Source organism: Giraffa tippelskirchi, chromosome 1, assembly GCF_054371585.1.
Source record: "Giraffa tippelskirchi isolate mGirTip1 chromosome 1, T2T-mGirTip1v1.2.pri, whole genome shotgun sequence".
Taxonomy (NCBI): Eukaryota; Metazoa; Chordata; class Mammalia; order Artiodactyla; family Giraffidae; genus Giraffa; species Giraffa tippelskirchi.
In genome coordinates this window covers 178322267-178339500 of record NC_137275.1, presented here as the reverse complement: position 1 = coordinate 178339500, position 17234 = coordinate 178322267, and positions in this window count along the sequence as shown.

Sequence of the window (17234 nt, the reverse complement as noted above, 5' to 3'; positions counted from 1 at the left end):
TTCGATCCCTGGGTCAGGAAGATCCCCTGGAGAAGGAAATGGCAACCCACTCCAGTATTCTTGCCTGGAAAATTTCATGGACAGAGGAGCCTGGTGGGCTACAGTCCATGGGGTCGCAAAGAGTTGGCTACAACTGAGTGACTGAGCACAGAGATAGCCGAATTTGTCTTCTGAATTCAGATTGAGTATCATGTCTTTCCATTCAGAAGTGTTTCTTTAATATTTATTATGTGCCCAGCACTGTGTTGGGCTTAGTGTAGCAGAACATTAAGTCCTGGCTTCTGTTCTTAAGCAGTTCTTGTTCTAGAAGGAGAAGCAAACGTTGTGATGTGTTTTGACATGTTATGCAGTGGTCTGTGCAGCACAAGAGTATCTAGATCATGCTGTTCAGGCACCATGATGAGACTCTGGAGTCAAAATTTTTAACCACACATAGTCACAAGAGCTTAACCAGTTTAATGTACATGTATTTAAACTTAATAGTTTTTAGATTGCATTTTTATTTTAGTGCAAAGAAATACAGTTGTTTCCAAACCATGTCCTTGTTGCAAATTTTCTTAACAAGAAGCATAAGGAAAAAAAAAAGCATTTCATATAAACTGTTATATTGGACTCACATTGTTCTCAACTCTTGAGAAATTGCTGGGAAAATCTCACTGTGTTTATGAGCCCTTTATATTAACTCCTTGCCCTCAAACTCCAGGAAAAGAAAATAACACTTCATGTGATAAAAATCTGCGTAACATTGCCAGAGCCTGTGTTTGAAGGGCCAGAAGTCCTGCCTGGAGGCTGTTAGCGTAATTAGGGCTTTGCAGGGCTGGCTTACTGAGAATCTCCCCGACATGAGTAAGGTCCAGTTGTGCATGTGGACCACACAGAACAGCGTGTGAGTTTTTAGTGCGTCGTAGACTTTCCTATGCGAGAGCCAAAACTTTGTGGGGAGGGGAAGAAGAAAAACAAGGGCTAAATTAGAGCCAGAATGATTGTGTAGGAGAACTAGACAAAGCAAGTCGTAAACGATGCACTATGCAGGACTGGCTCTCATGTGCCACTTCAAGGTGATGTGTTTCGAGCCCAGATGAAAGTTGAAAGGGAGAATTTCAATACATCTTTTCCTAGACTGTCACTTCAGGAGACATGTTAGAGCTGTGAGTTGTTTTTGTAGAGGAACATGTTCACTGCTGGTGTTCGTTGTTTTGTGACAGTCCTCGAGTTCAGCTGATGCTCAGAAGTACTGAGTTGAAAACCTGGATTAAGGAGTTGTAGCTTGGCTTTCAGACAGCCACGTGCCTCCGTGCTAAAGCTCTCACCCTCCCCAGGTGTTTCTGGTCTATGGTTTGACTTCCTGCCTTAGCATGAACTGTTTGCTTACACTTTCTCTCATCCCTACTCCGTAATTTATTTGTTCAGTTCAGTTCAGTCGCTCAGTCGTGTCCGACTCTCTGCGACCCCATGAATTGCAGCACGCCAGGCCTCTCTGTCCATCACCAACTCCCGGAGTCTACCCAAACCCATGTCCATCGAGTCGGTGATGCCATCCAACCATCTCATCCTCTGTCGTCCCCTTCTCCTCCCGCCCCCAATCCTACCCAGCATTAGGGTCTTTTCCAATGAGTCAACCCTTCGCATGAGGTGGCCTAAGTATTGAAGTTTCAGCTTCAACATCAGACCTTCCAATGAACACCCAGGATTGATCTCCTTTAGGATGGATTGATTGGATCTCCTTGCAGTCCAAGGGACTCTCAAGAGTCTTCTCCAACACCACAGTTCAAAAGCATCAATTATTTGTAAGCATCTCTATACCAGTGTTATAGCCTCCATTGGTTTGATACATATGGCAGCCAGTTATCCAATCTCAAATTGTGTACGTGGCTGACAAAGGATATCTTGATTTATAAAACCATTAATATGAAAGAGAATGGAACAGATGATTAAGTTCATTTAGTTATACAATTAACAAGTAACAGTTATTAGAAACCAAAAATTATGTGAAATCATATTCTCTTGAAGTTGGAGACATGGCCATGAAATCAACTTTGTCTTAATATGTCCATTGTCTTTTTCGCTGACCATGTTCAATTTCTCTGCCACTTTCAGATTTCCTCAGAGAGCATCTCATGATTAATTTCTTCCTACCTGGAATTTATCGTCATTGTTCTTTGCTTCTATTTAATGATTGTTGTTGTTAGGTTGTCTTTGAGTGTCCCTAAGTCACATCGTTTGTGGGTCTCTGTCATTCTAGGGTGGGAGCATCATCAGAACATGCTGCCCCGTGGTAAGAAGGAGTGAGGTGGTCCACCCTTGTGTCAGGTGCTGAACCCTGGTGAGGCACCATGTATGCTGAGTCAGCCAGTGTACTTTAGGAGATTTGAGCCTTTGTGGTCTCTGCAGAATCTGCTGAGGCCTAAGGTATACTGCATTAAGCAGAACATATTGGTAAGTGATCTCCAGAGGTGGCTGTGAGAAAAAAGGAGGATAGTTCTTCATGCTACAGTATGAAATCATGCTGTTTTCAGATTAATAAGGAACAGTGACACGTTTTGCGAGAAGGAAGGAGAGTGTTGCTTTGTTTATTCAGATTTTACTCTTTTCTTTCTTCTGAAAAGCTTAACTGTTTAGTTTTAATATTTGTAAAGTCAAGGTCTATTTGATTTTTAATCAGGGATATGTAGAAAAGTTTGTTAGATTAGCAAGATTTTCTGAACTACTCATTCTGTGAGTTCTCAAAAATGACATTTTACTGAAGTATTTTGCTGCAAAGTAGCTGCCAGTTTATTGTCTCTTCCAGGCCTTTATTTTGTCAGTAACTTTCTAGTGAATTGAATTCTTTGGATACTTTTCAGCCTTGATTTTTAGTTGAACTTCCTGTTTATCACTATTGAAATCCTTCTGCCTTTGCTTCAGTGACTCTGTCCTGATCATTCAGTCTCTCCTTTTTGGTGCTTTGGTGGCTTTTTCTTTGTTCATGCCTCAAATCAGCAATGGCAAACTGGCAATCTGTGGTTCAGATCTGGTTTGCTGACATGTTTTATTTAGTCCTTAAAGTGTTTTGAAAATGTTTATAGTAGTTGCCAATAATAAAAGGGTAATATTCTATATTAAGAATCTGAATGTAGCTTTTTGCAGGGAAACGAGCTGGCTGCACAGGGTGGCCATTCCCTTGTGGCAGTGTTTGTCAGATCACTGGGAGGGGCGTGTGCTTGCTTCAGGGGCTGTGGCTCCATGCAGAGCACTTCACTCATTTGTTCATTGCCTACTCTCTGTGCATTTGCATTTGCAACTGTCTTCCACAGCATCTGAAATCTCTTGTCTTCTCTCCATGTGCTCTCCCTGAGCACCTCTGCCTCCATCAGCCACAAAAGCCAGGTGGACGAGTCTGTTTGCCATCTTAAGGAATGGTTTTTCAGTTCAGTTTGTGCCTGCTTTTCATTGTTTGAGTTCGTTTCTTCTTTGCGTTTTAATCACGTTATTTTGTTTTCAGGTCTATAAGGTTTGATAGCTTGAAATAATTTTCCAGTCTCTATTAATTGAAACCTTTTATCTGCTTGTAGAGATCCCAATTGCCATTCAAGCATTCTATGTCCCAACAACTGGGTGGATGTTTTATTGTGCATAAAAATGATACAAAGATTAAGTTGCTTTGCTTTTACTTTTTTAATGTATGTACAGAGTAGCATTGTCATTTTTCTTACTGTTGTAACTTTCATACCTTTGCTCTAAAACCTTCATGTGAAAACCTGTCTTTGAGGTTTATACCACAATGTCCTTTACTCCTCTTTGTGATCATCCACTAAAACTCCTGGCACCAACATTTTTCTCATCCCACTCCCCTCAGTTCATGAGGGATTTTGTCATCTGGCTCATAGTGTTGCTCCCTTCACTCTGAATCTTACTGCCTTTATGCCTGTGGACAATCCATTTAACATACTGCCCTCTAGGAGCTTAAAATCTACTTGGAGATAATAAACATAATATGTAAAAACAGTAAAAGTCTTACATAAAAAGAACATTTTAAGGCATTTACAGAAGAAGTAGCATAGGTCTTTGATAAATTGCTGATAAAGTTATATAAGCAGTTTTTTGAAGGGTTGAAGTCTCTTTCAGCCTAGACTCATGTTTCTGTGCAGAGGGATATCACTCTATGTAATTCCCTTGGTGTGTCTTTTTCTGGGGAGGAGTAGCTGATCTTATTAGAGAATATGGGCAAGGAACTAGTCAGGGCCTACCTCTCATTCTCTCTCCTCTCCCCTTTGCTGAACAGCCAGCCACCGGTAACCTGTTCCTCTAACTTTTCCATAAACACACCTCCCTGTGGGGAAACCTATGGTTTTCTGACTATGACTGTGAGGAAGCCAGTTCAGTTCAGTTCAGTCGCTCAGTCGTGTCCGACTCTCTGCGACCCCATGAATTGCAGCACGCCAGGCCTCTCTGTCCATCACCAACTCTCGGAGTCTACCCGAACCCATGTTCATCGAGTCGGTGATGCCATCCAACCATCTCATCCTCTGTCGTCCCCTTCTCCTCCCGCCCCCAATCCTACCCAGCATTAGGGTCTTTTCCAATGAGTCAACCCTTCGCATGAGGTGGCCAAAGTATTGGAGCTTCAGCTTCAACATCAGACCTTCCAATGAACACCCAGGATTGATCTCTTTTAGGATGGATTGATTGGATCTCCTTGCAGTCCAAGAAACTCTCAAGAGTCTTCTCCAACACCACAGTTCAAAAGCATCAATTCTGCGGCCCTCAGCTTTCTTCACCGTCCAACTCTCACATCCATACATGACCACTGGAAAAACCATAGTCTTGACTAGACGGACTTTTGTTGGCAAAGTAATGTCTCTGCTTTTAAACATGCTATCTAGGTTGGCCATAACCTTCCTTCCAAGGAGTAAGCGTCTTTTAATTTCATGGCTGCAGTCACCATCAGCAGTGATTCTGAAGCCCAAAAAAGTAAAGTCTGACACTGTTTCCACTGTTTCCCCATCTATTTCCCATGGAGTGATGGGACCAGATGCCATGATCTTAGTTTTCTGAACGTTGAGCTTTAAGCCAACTTTTTCACTCTCCTCCTTCACCTTCATCAAGAGGCTCTTTAGTTCTTCTTCACTTTCTGCCATAAGGGTGGTGTCATCCGCATATCTGAGGTTATTGATATTTCTCCCGGCAATCTTGATTCCAGCTTGTGTTTCTTCCAGCCCAGCGTTTCTCATGATGTACTCTGCATATAAGTTAAATAAGCAGGGTGACAATATACAGCCTTAACGGACTCCTTTTCCTATTTGGAACCAGTCTGTTCTTCCATGTCCAGTTTTAACTGTTGCTTCCTGACCTGCATACAGGTTTCTCAAGAGACAGGTCAGATGGTCTGGTATTCCCATCTCTTTCAGAATTTTCCACAGTTTATTGTGATCCACACAGTCAAAGGCTTTGGCATAGTCAATGGAAGCCAGTAAATTAGTTCAATTCTGTAGTGAAGTTTTGGGAAGACATTGTTGCTATGCCTTTAAGTTACATTTTAAAACATAGGCTTTACCTGTAATAAAACTGACAGTTTGATCTCCATCTGTTTGACTTTTCTGTCTTATTTCTTAATTATTCCAGAAATGGGTAGGATAGGTAGCTGGGAGGAAGGGATTTTATTTAATGATCCCCTAAACCCCCGTGGTAACAATTGCTAAAATGTTCTTAGGGGACATGATTCTGGCTCTTTTGAGGTTTGAGTTGAGTATTGAGAGCAGAATTCAGGTAGGATTTTGTTGTTGTTTTATAATTGTATCTATTTATTTTTGGCTGTGCTGGGTCTTCATTGCTGTGTGGACTCTTCTCTGGTTGCAGTGAGCGAGGGCTACTCTCTAGTTGTGGTGTGCGGGCTTCTCATTAGGTGGCTTCTCTTGTTGTGGTTCCTGGGCTCTAGAGTACAGGCTCAATAGCTGTGGTGCATGGGCTTAGTTGTTCCGCAGCATGTGGGATCTTCCTGGATCAGGGATCAAACCCATGTCCTGTATTGGCAGGCAGATTCTTTACTACTGAGCTACTAGGGAAGCCCTCAGGTAGGATTTTAGAAGTGTGTTGACTTGAGAAAATGCAGGGAGATAAAGGTCAGTTCAAAGAACAGGAAGTTGATAGCTGGCTTTGAGCAAAAGGCTTTGGAAGATGTTGGTAGTGATGATTGGCCAGGGCAAATTGTATAGGACTTTAAATGCCTGATTGAGAAATTTGACTTTTTAATCTTATAAGTAGCCGAAAGCAATTGATGGATCCTGTGTAGGGGAATGATGTTAAAGTGACACATTAGGAAAGAATTTTTTGAATTGATGTTTCAATATAATATAATACATAAAAGAATATATTATCATTAGTATCTTAAGAGCCGGCTAACATTCAATGGTAACATGTAATGTTCACTGTAAATCATTTTGGAAGCACAAATGATTTAATATACTAGGAAATAATCTTTCTTGAAGATAGTCATTCTTTAAGTAGCTGTGATTTCTTTGAACAGAAGGCTTGCTTCACAAGCTGATTTAGATGGACCTGGAGTCATCTTTTAGTGTTAGAATTAACTTCCCAAAGCAAGCCTTTTTGAAGGAGGTGTACAATTTTTTTTTTTTTTTTTACTGAGGGATGTTTTTATTAATGTGTGTTGGACTGTTTGTAGTGTCTGGCAAAATAAAATGAGATGAGAAAAATAGTTTTGGAATCTGTCCAAGGTGATGTAATTCAATATTAAGAAAGATTTGACAGAGTAACCCTGAACAGGTAAAAAGCCTGCTAAATGAAATTACATAAATTACATCCTTACTCAGCAGCTGACATTCATGGAGAGGATGGCTGTATGGCATATATAGATGGCTGAGGTCACAATAGGTGCCTACCAATGTGGGCAAAGACCATTTTGTAACCTCAGCAGTACAGTATGAAATAGAGAAGGGTGCTCCTTTTCCATTGAGCTTTTTGTTTCTCATTATTTCTTCTGCCGCTTTCTCCTCTACCCACTCCAGCACCCCATTCCCCCACTTCCTAGCCACTATTGTGGTTACAGGGGCCATGCCTAGCTTTGCCTTGGCTGTATTAGATTGGCTGGCAGATGGAACCAAAAATAAGTCTGTTTGTGGGATTTTCAGGACTGTCAGACCATGAGCTACTTTAGGAAGACAGCGTTTTGGATAGAAAGGTTGAGTCAGTATCTGGGGTGTTTTGTGTGAGTAATTTTTATTTTAATTATATGGGTAATACTTTTTTCTCTTTTGTTGTTGGTTTTCAATTATGCAAGTAGTGCTTGAAGATGTAGACAATAAAAAATATGTAGATACCCCCAGTCCCATTATCCTTTTCATGAATAATTACTGTTAACAGTTTGTATATATTCCTGGATAAATGGGACCTTTTTGTATTTGCTTATTGTTTTGCACCTTGCTTTTTTCACTTTATATGTATTTGTGGTCTTTCTATGTCAGTAACTTTCATGCGGTCTGTATAATAAGTAGATCATAGGAATAGCAATGATTTATTTAACCACTTGCATACTGATGAATACTGGTAAGTTTTTCCAGTTACAGACTATGCCAGTTTCTGGAGGTCTGGAGAAAGGAGGTTGGTACTTTAACTTTCTCTTTGATGTGTTTTAAGAATAACCAGTTACTAACTTTTTAGTGCCAGACAATGCTAAGTTTTCTACATACATCATATAAACTTTGCAATAACCTATATCATAGGTGTTGCACCCCTTTCCAGATAAGGAAAAAAATTAAAGCTCACTTGGCCAAGGTCTCATGGTCCATGAATGGAAGAACAGAGGTTAAAACCCAAGCCTGTCCCATCACAAAACCTTGCTTCTTTTCCACTTTTCATTTCTAAGACTATATTAGCAAGTAAAAAATTTTTTTTTCCACGAGTGATGATGTTAGAATTAGCTTGAATATAATTTTTGTGTTCTAATTTAAAATTCATTTCTTGTTTATTTGTAGTTTTCCTCTCGGTTGCTTTTCATGCATAGCTCTATTCTGCATAGATTTGAAATATGGCAGTATGAAGTGGCCCTTGTGACTCATTATATCTGTTTCTTTCGCTTTGTGGGTTAGAGAGTAACAGTATACTGTGTAGCAGTATTCAGTTCAGTTCAGTTCAGTCGCTCAGTCGTGTCCGACTCTTTGTGACCCCATGAATCGCAGCACGCCAGGCCTCCCTGTCCATCACCAACTCCTGGAGTTAACCCAAACTCATGTCCATCAAGTCGGTGATGCCATCCAGCCATCTCATCCTCTGTCATCCCCTTCTCCTCCTGCCCCCAATCCCTCCCAGCATCAGGGTCTTTTCCAATGAGTCAACTCTTCACATGAGGTGGCCAAAGTATTGGAGTTTCAGCTTCAACATCAGTCCTTCCAATGAACACCCAGGACTGATCTCCTTTAGGATGGACTGGTTGGATCTCCTTGCAGTCCAGGGGACTCTCAAGAGTCTTCTCCAACACCACAGTTCAAAAGCATCAATTCTGTGCTCAGCTTTCTTCACCGTCCAACTCTCACATCCATACATGACCACTGGAAAAACCATAGCCTTGACTAGACGGACCTTTGTTGGCAAAGTAGTGTCTCTGCTTTTTAATGTGCTGTCTAGGTTGGCCATAACTTTCCTTCCAAGTAGTAAGCGTCTTTTAATTTCATGGCTGCAGTCACCATCTGCAGTGATTTTGGAGCCCAAAAAAATAAAGTCTGACACTGTTTGCACTGTTTCCCCATCTATTTCCCATGAAGTGATGGGACCAGATGCCATGATCTTAGTTTTCTGAACGTTGAGCTTTAAGCCAACTTTTTCACTCTCCTCTTTCACTTTCATCAAGAGGCTTTTTAGTTCTTCAAGCCTGAGAAAAATGTGTAGTAATTTTTTTTAAAATTCAAGTATAGTTGATTTACAATGCTGTGTTAATTACTACTGTACAGCAAAGTGATTCAGTTATATATTCATTCTTTTTTTGAAATTCTCTTCCATTATGGTTTATGATAGAATATTGAATTAGTTCTCTGTGGTATACAGTAGGACTTTATTGTTGATTCTTTCTAGATATAAAAGCTTACATCTGCTAACCTCAACCTCCCACTCCATCCCTTCCCCAAGTCCCTCCCCCTTGGCAACTACTAGTCTTTTCTCTGTGTCTGTGATTCCGTTTCTGTTTCATAGATAGGTTCATTTGTGTCATAGTTTAGATTCCACGTGTAAGTGATATCATATGGTATTTGTCTTTCTCTGTCTGACTTATTTCACTTAGTAAGATAAACTGTAGTTGCATCCATGTTGCTGCAAATGGCATTATTTTGTTCTTTTTAATGGCTAAATAGTATTTCATTGTATATATGTACCATATCTTCTTTATCCATTCATCTGTTGATGGACATTTAAGTTGTTTCCATGTCTTGGCTATTGTGAGTAGTACTGCTGTGAATAAAGGGATGAACAGAAGGCGTAAGTAGACATTTCTCCAAACAAGAAATACACATGGCCAACAGGCACATGAAAAGATGCTCAGCATCGCTAGTTATTGTTCAGTTGCTCAGTCGTGTCTGACTCTTTGTGACCCCATGGACTGTAGCATGCCTTGCTTCCGTGTCCTTCACTATCTCCCGGAGTTTGCTCAAACTCATGTCCATTGAGTCGATGATGCCATCCAACCATCTCATCCTCTGTTGCCCCCTTCTCCTCCTGCTGTCAATCTCTCCCAGCATCAGGGTCTTTACTATACCTATGGCTGATTCATGTTGAGGTTTGACAGAAAACAGCAAAATTCTGTAAAGCAATTATCCTTCAATAAAAAATAAATAAATTAAAAAAAACAACTATATGGTCAGAATGAGGTGCCACATCACACCAGTCAGAATGGCCATCATTAAAGTCTATAAATAAAAAATGCTGGAGAGGGTGTGGAGAAAAGGGGACCTGACATTTCCCCCTCCTGTTAGTGAGAATGTAAGTTGGTGCAGCCACTCAGGAAAACAGTGTGGAGGTTCCTCAGAAAACTAAAAATAGAATTACCATGTGATCCAGCAGTTCCACTCCTGAGCATATATATCCAGACAAAACTATAATTTAAAAATTCTGAAAGACACATGTACCTAATAATAATTCTTAAGCTTCTGATTTCTGCATTGTGAGACTTTTTACCTTGTGTATTGCTTTGCCCTTCCCCGGAGATGCTCAACATTGCTAATTACTGTTGTTCTAATAATTATCATACTAAGAGAGCAAGAGATGGCATCTCTCCCCAAGCAGGGGAAGATGTCAGGCCTCATACCTAGCCAGTTGAGTAGAGAGAACTTTTTTCCTTCCAGTTAAGAGTGGCATTGACAGTTCCCCCACCTCCCTACCTCTTTGACTTTGTGGAAGTAAATGTATCGGAGAATGAGCGTGCATTCCTACCTTCAGGTCTTTGCCCTAGCTGAATGAAAGCTTTGTACTGTATTGAATGTCTTGAAACTCTTCCTGCTTGTAAGTGGATTGGGATGGAGTATGGAGAGAGGAATCTTGAATACTTGGTTTAGAGCAGTGAATCTAATTGAGAATCCTGGACTACTTTGAAGATCTGTTTTAAAAAAAACACTCACTGGATTGCCTTTGCACTTAAGGTCTGAAGTTAACCATCTTGACAAGCTATTTCAGGCTTTATTTTCCCTTCGTAGGTTGAAAGCTGACTGAAGATAGGACCTATGTTTTTGCTGCTTTTACCCTCCTTCCAGCTCCGAGCTTCCAGACCAAGCTCAGTCTGACAGCAAGTAGCATTGATTGGCTTATCACTCATCAGATGATAAGTGGACACTATTTTTTAGATTGTTGCCCTTAGAAAGCTTTGAATTCGAGTGGAAAAGATTAGTTACCCAGATGGAGGATAAACATTTTACATCCAAGGATGTGTGAATAATTTTAGGAAAGATAACAACAGTAACTGACCCAAGTTTAGGTAGATTTCCCTCTGAGCTGGTTTTATGTACTGGCATTTATATTTGGTCTCAGTAACATCATCATAGATAACCAAGAGTTGATATGCTGCTGCTGCTGCTGCTGCTAAGTCGCTTCAGTCGTGCCCGACTCTGTGCGACCCCATAGACGGCAGCCCGTCAAGCTCCGCCATCCCTGGGATTCTCCAGGCAAGAACATTGGAGTGGGTTGCCATTTCCTTCTCCAATGCATGAAAGTGAAAAGTGAAAGTGAGGTCGCTCAGTCGTGTCCGACTCTTCGCGACCCCATGAACTACAGCCTACCAGGCTCCTCCGTCCATGGGAGTTTCCAGGCAAGAGTACTGGAGTCGGTTGCCATTGATATAAATGAAGATATTTTAGTTGTCAGATTTGGTGAGAAAAAAAGCAGATGGTACACATATGACCCATCTGATGCTGGGTGAGAAATGGCATCTTGGATAGTAAGATTGATAGGTGAATTCTCTCATTCTTCTTGCCTTACTCAGCTGAAATGCCAGGAGAGAGAGGGAAGGGCTGGCCATGTGCCATTGCAGCCTGAGTGGACTTTTAAGTAGCCACTCCTGTCTTATTTGCTTCTTCAGTGTTCATCTGTGTAGGGGCAGCAAAAAGGGAAAAGGAAGGGCCTGACTTTTTGCTCCTCTGGTGGTAGAAACTGCTTTCTCTCAGAACTAGCAAGTCAGGAAACAGACTTCAAAGATTAGTGACCCAGGTTGCCATGGCAAGGCTGAAAGATGGATGGCTATTCATTTTTATAATATTTATTCTTATGTTCCCATTCTTTAGTGCCAATCTTACTGTGTCTTTTCCTGCTATTGATTATGCTTCTGTAAATTAGAATATTTTCCATTATAGAAGAAAAAAAATGAATGTAAATGCATCTAAGATGATTTTTTATCTATCATTACTATTTTAATAATGTGCAGTCATCTTTTAGAAAAGGAGCTGAGTGGTTTAACTCTTTCCAAACTGAATTGAGCTCTCTTTTCGTTTGGATTACCAGTTTCATGTCAGCTTTCCCATGGAGATCGTTTGGTGCATCCCCAGATACTTTACAATGAACTTAACTCACTCTTCACATTACCCTGCTACCACTCAGAGCAATAAAAGCCTAACTTTAGTGGAAGAATCCCATGGATGGAGGAGCCTGGTAGGCTGCAGTCCATGGGGTCGCTAAGAGTCAGACATGACTGAGTGACTTCACTTTCACTTTTCACTTTCATGCACTGGAGAAGGACATGGCAACCAACTCCATTGTTCTTGCCTGGAGAATCTCAGGGACGGGGGAGCCTGGTGGGCTGCCGTCTGTGGGATCTCACAGAGTCGGACACGACTGAAGCGACTTAGCAGCAGCAGCAGCATCTATAAAACGTTATTTCACAATTATGAATATACACACAGAAGGCTATCTTTAGCATTAAGAGCTGACAGCATTGTATGGGAAGCTTAATATTTAAATGAATTTTTTTGTGATTTGAAACAGGTTTTTTTTTTTTTAAAGGCAATTCAGAGAACTTTTAAAAATTTTAGTTGATTTACAATTTCTACTGTATAGCAAAGTGACTCACTTATATACATATACACATTCTTTTGTATATTCTTTTCCATTATGGTTTGTCCCAGGAGATTGGATATAGTTCTCTGTGCTTAACAGTAGGACCTTGTTTGTCCATTCTCTATATTAAAGTTCGCATCTACTAACCCCAAACCCCACCCCTTTCCACCACGAAAGGTCTGTTCTCTGTGTCTGTGAGTCTATTTCTGAAACAGGTGATATTTTTTAAGAACTAAAAACCTGTAAGCCTTAGTATATAAGAAAACACAGAATTGTAAGAAACTAGGTTATATTTGTTGCCTAGAAAACTCTACTCTCCTTAGGAGAGCTTACTTATTTCTGAAATGTCTATGACTTATCATTTTGATGCAAACACAAAATGTGACATAATTGTGTTGGAGGACTGGATGAGATAGGAAGTGGAACCGGAGGAATGGAAGAGTTTAGTTGTCTGATAGAAGTATGACCGAAATTGAATAGTGAAAGTGTTAGTCACTCAGTTGTGTCCACCTCTTTACAACCCCATGGACTGTAACCCTCTAGGCTCCCCTGTCCATGGAATTGTCCAGATAAGAATACTGGAGTGGACTGCCATTTCCTTCTACAGGGTTTCCTTCTACCGGGGATCTTCCTGACACAGTGATTGAACCCAGGTCTCCTACACTGCAGGCATATTCTTTACTGTCTGAGCCACCAAGGAAGCCCTATAAATAACATAAAATTTGATAGCCAAGCAATAGTCATATATGCATATTATGTAGGAAAATTGAGGTCAGTACTGGAAGGAATGCCTAAAAAATTTGATCATGCTTGCATCTGGGAAGGGAGACTAGAGACTGGGATGGGGGTGGTAGTCGAGTTCTATTTTCATCATAAACCACTTTTTTCTTTTTCATTTTTTAAACTTAAATACATGACTAAGCTTATGTTTACAAGATGACATTTCACAGAATTGACTGGGCAATGCGTCTTTGTAGAATTGGTTAAGATATAAGATAAATGAAAGGCAGAGAGAGACCTTTTCTTATATATACTATGTCACTAGTGCCTAGGATAGACCTGACACAGTGGGGGTTTGATAAATATTGAATGAATAAAGCAGTTGCAGAAATGAAACTTTTGGAGTATGAATGAGATTAGAACCTTCAGGATAGAAGGCAAATGCTGTCTATTAAGCTGTAAACTCCATAGAGCAAGGGAGTTTTTTGCTTGCTTTTTGCTGTGTCTTATACATGGATGCGGAGAAGGCAATGGCATCCCACTCCAGTACTCTTGCCTGGAGAATCCCAGGGACGGTGGAGCCTGGTGGGCTGCCGTCTATGGGGTCGCACAGAGTCGGACACGACTGAAGCGACTTAGCAGCAGCAGCAGCATACGTGGATGCCTCCTACAGAGTAGGTACTCAGCAGATGCTCAGGGCTTGCTTTAAAATGGATTATTCAAGAATTAAAGCCTTGAGGGCTAGAAGTAAGGGTACTTCCATCAGCTTGTGTCTTGTTGCATCTATTCAGTTGAAGCATACTCCTTCCCTCACTTGGTGGATCCTTTGCTAGGCATAAAATCAGAGCTAATCAATTATGGAAAGTCTTTGTGTATTCAGTAAAGTTTTTTAGTAGGGCTTTCTATGACCAAAAGTTGGCATTAGGTTCTATAGAGGTTATAAAGATGAATAAGGCTCAGTCTCTTGACTCCAAAGAAAATATAATCCAGAAGGGAAATCGAATTTCTATGCATTTAACTGTTATATACAAAACTTATTATGAGGCCTGAGCAGCTTGTGTGGGAGAAAGGATGATGATTCAGGAAGGCTTCCTTTCCTTTGTCTCCCCATCTATTCCTACCACCCTCTCTTTCACTCTTTTATTTCATTTCTATCTAACTTTGTTTCTGCATTTACTTAGTGCCTGCCATGAGCCAAGAATTGTTCTCCATGCTAGAATATGGAAAGATAAATTAAGTATCTTATGGTCTGGTTGGAGAGACAGACCAGACATGTAACCAAAAAATGACAATATGATCAGTGCAATCGAAGAGTTCTAGTGAAAAATTAAGGAGTTAGGCAGTGTTTCACAGGCAAATCAGCAGCCTTGGTTTGAATAGAAGTGTTATTCATAGCACCATTTCTTGAATTACTGTGCCAGGCACTGTGCTGTGAGCATTTTCATATATTTAACCTTAATAATAATCCTCAGAATAACTCTGAAGTAGATGTAAGTAGATATAACTATTCCCACTTTAGAGCTGAGGAAGGCATGTAATATGTTGAATGACTTGCCTTAGATCACATATTCAGTAGATGACTGAACTGTATCTAGGTCTGACTCCAAAATTCATTCTATTCAAGAAAGGAATAGAAATGTATAATGATGCAGTCACTTTGGAAAACAGTTCCTTAAAAGGCTGAGAAGAGGTCTCTGTGACCCAACAGTCCCACTCAAGAGAAGTAAAAAGAACATCAATGCAAAAATGAATGTCATAACAGCACTATTGACAATAGTACTGAAGTGGAAACAACCCAAATGTCCATCAGTTGATGAATGGTTACCATACACTGGAGTATTATTTTGTCATAAAAAGGAAATGAATTGATACATGTTATAACATGGGTGAACCTTGCAAACAAACATTAAGCTAGGTGAAATTAGTCAGTTATTGTACAAAAGCCACATTTTATGATTTCATTTATATGAAGTATCCAGAATAGGCACATACACAAGTTAGACTGGTGCTTGTCAGGGGCTCATGGAAGGGAAAAATGAGGTATAGTGGCCTTAGGTTTCTTTTTCAGTTCAGTTCAGTCACTCAGTCATGTCCGACTCTTTGCAACCCCATGAATCACAGTACTCCAGGCCTCCCTGTCCATCACCAACTCCTGGAGTTTACCCAAACTCATGTCTGTCGAGTCAGTGATGCCATCCAACCATCTCATCCTCTGTCGTCCCCCTTTCCTCCTGCCCCCAATCCTTCCCAGCATCAGGGTTTCTTTTTAGAGGGATGAAAATGTTCTAAAATTGATTGTGATGATGGTTGCACAACTTTGTGAATATACTTTAAAAAAAAACAACCTTTGGGACTTCCACTGCAAGGGCCTAGGGTTCGATCCCTGGTTGGAAACTAAGATCCTGCCTGCTGGGACTTCCCTGATGGTTCAGTGGTTAAGAAGTTGCCTTGAAATGCAGAGTAAGTGGGTTCGAACCTTGGTCAGAGAGCTAAGATCCCACATGCAGTGGAGCAAATAAACCCTCGAGCCACAACTAGAGAATCCATGCACTACAACAAAACACCCTGAATGCTGCAACTAAAATCTGACAGTCAAATAAGTATTTTTTAAAAAAAAGATCCTGCATGTCATGTGGTACAGCCAAAAAAAAAAAACAACCACCCAACTTTTAACTTTATACTTTAAATAGATTAATTGTATGGTATGTGAATTATATCTCAACAAAATTGTTTAAAACAAAATATCCTGGAACTCTGAAATTGAGTTTTCTGTTCTTGGCAGCTAGAAGTGTCATTAAGATCTTATTGTAAAAGTAATTAAGCAACTGAGTCACTTACAGAGTAAGACTGGCTTTTTCCTCACATGTTATTTATCAAAATTTACCTTACATTAAAATTACCTTACATTACCTGGGCTTCCCAGATGACACTAGTGGTAAAGAACCTGCCTGCCAATGCTGGAGACGTAAGAGATGCGGGTTCCATCCCTAGGTAGGGAAGGTTCCCTGGCAACCCACTCCAGTTTTCTTGCCTGGAGAGTCCCATGGACAGAGGAGCCTGGCAGGTTACAGTCCGTAGGGTCGCAAAGAATCGGACATGACTGAAGCGACTTAGCAAGCACACAATTTCCATTAATAATGTCTTAAAGTGTATTAGTTAATAGAGTTTTGTCTAATAAGTTTTTTTTTTCTTTTTTGGTGGTCTTTTGTTCTTTTTTGTTTTTGTATTTCTTTTTCACTGTACTGAGTCTTCATTGCTGCTCAGGCTTACTCTCTAGTTCAGTGAGTGAGGGCTCTTCTCTAGTTTCAGTGTATGGGCTTCTCATTGCAGTGGCTTCTCTTATTGTAGAGCACGGGCTCTAGGGCACGCAGGCTTCAGTAGTTGCGGCTCCTGGGTGCTAGAGCACAGGCTTGATAGTTGCGGTGCAGGGGCTTAGCTGCTCTGTGGCATGTGGGATCTTCCTGGATCAGGGATTGAACCCATATCTCCTGCATTGGCAAGTGAATTCTTTACCACTGAGTCACCAGAGAAGCCCTGTCTAGTAAGTTTTAAATAAGTTTTCTAAAAATAGTGCAGTCTGTTCTGCAAGTTCATTTGGAGAAAACTTGAAACATTAAGGATAGATGAGTAAAGTTGGATTTTAACAACTGGGTGATACTAAATCTTTGGAGCAGATATCTTTTGGAAGTTATTAGTTGGTTGTTAAAACCTGGAACCTTTGTGACACTTTCTTTGCAGCTGTGCTGTAGACTCTGGTTTCCCGGTACCAGTTGTGAAGGCTACTGCAAGTGATATGACTAAAACCCAGCAAGATCATGTTCTAGAGTGTAGCAGTCTCTAGGCCAAGGATTGGATAAGGCTCAATATGTTTTCCTGTCCTACTATAAAATCAGTCACTTTTACTCTTCTGCCAGAGTAAAAGGAAAAGAGCCCTAAAAAAAACAGTATATGGGAGCAGACCCAAAAAATCAGACTCAAGTGCTGAGAGTATCTTT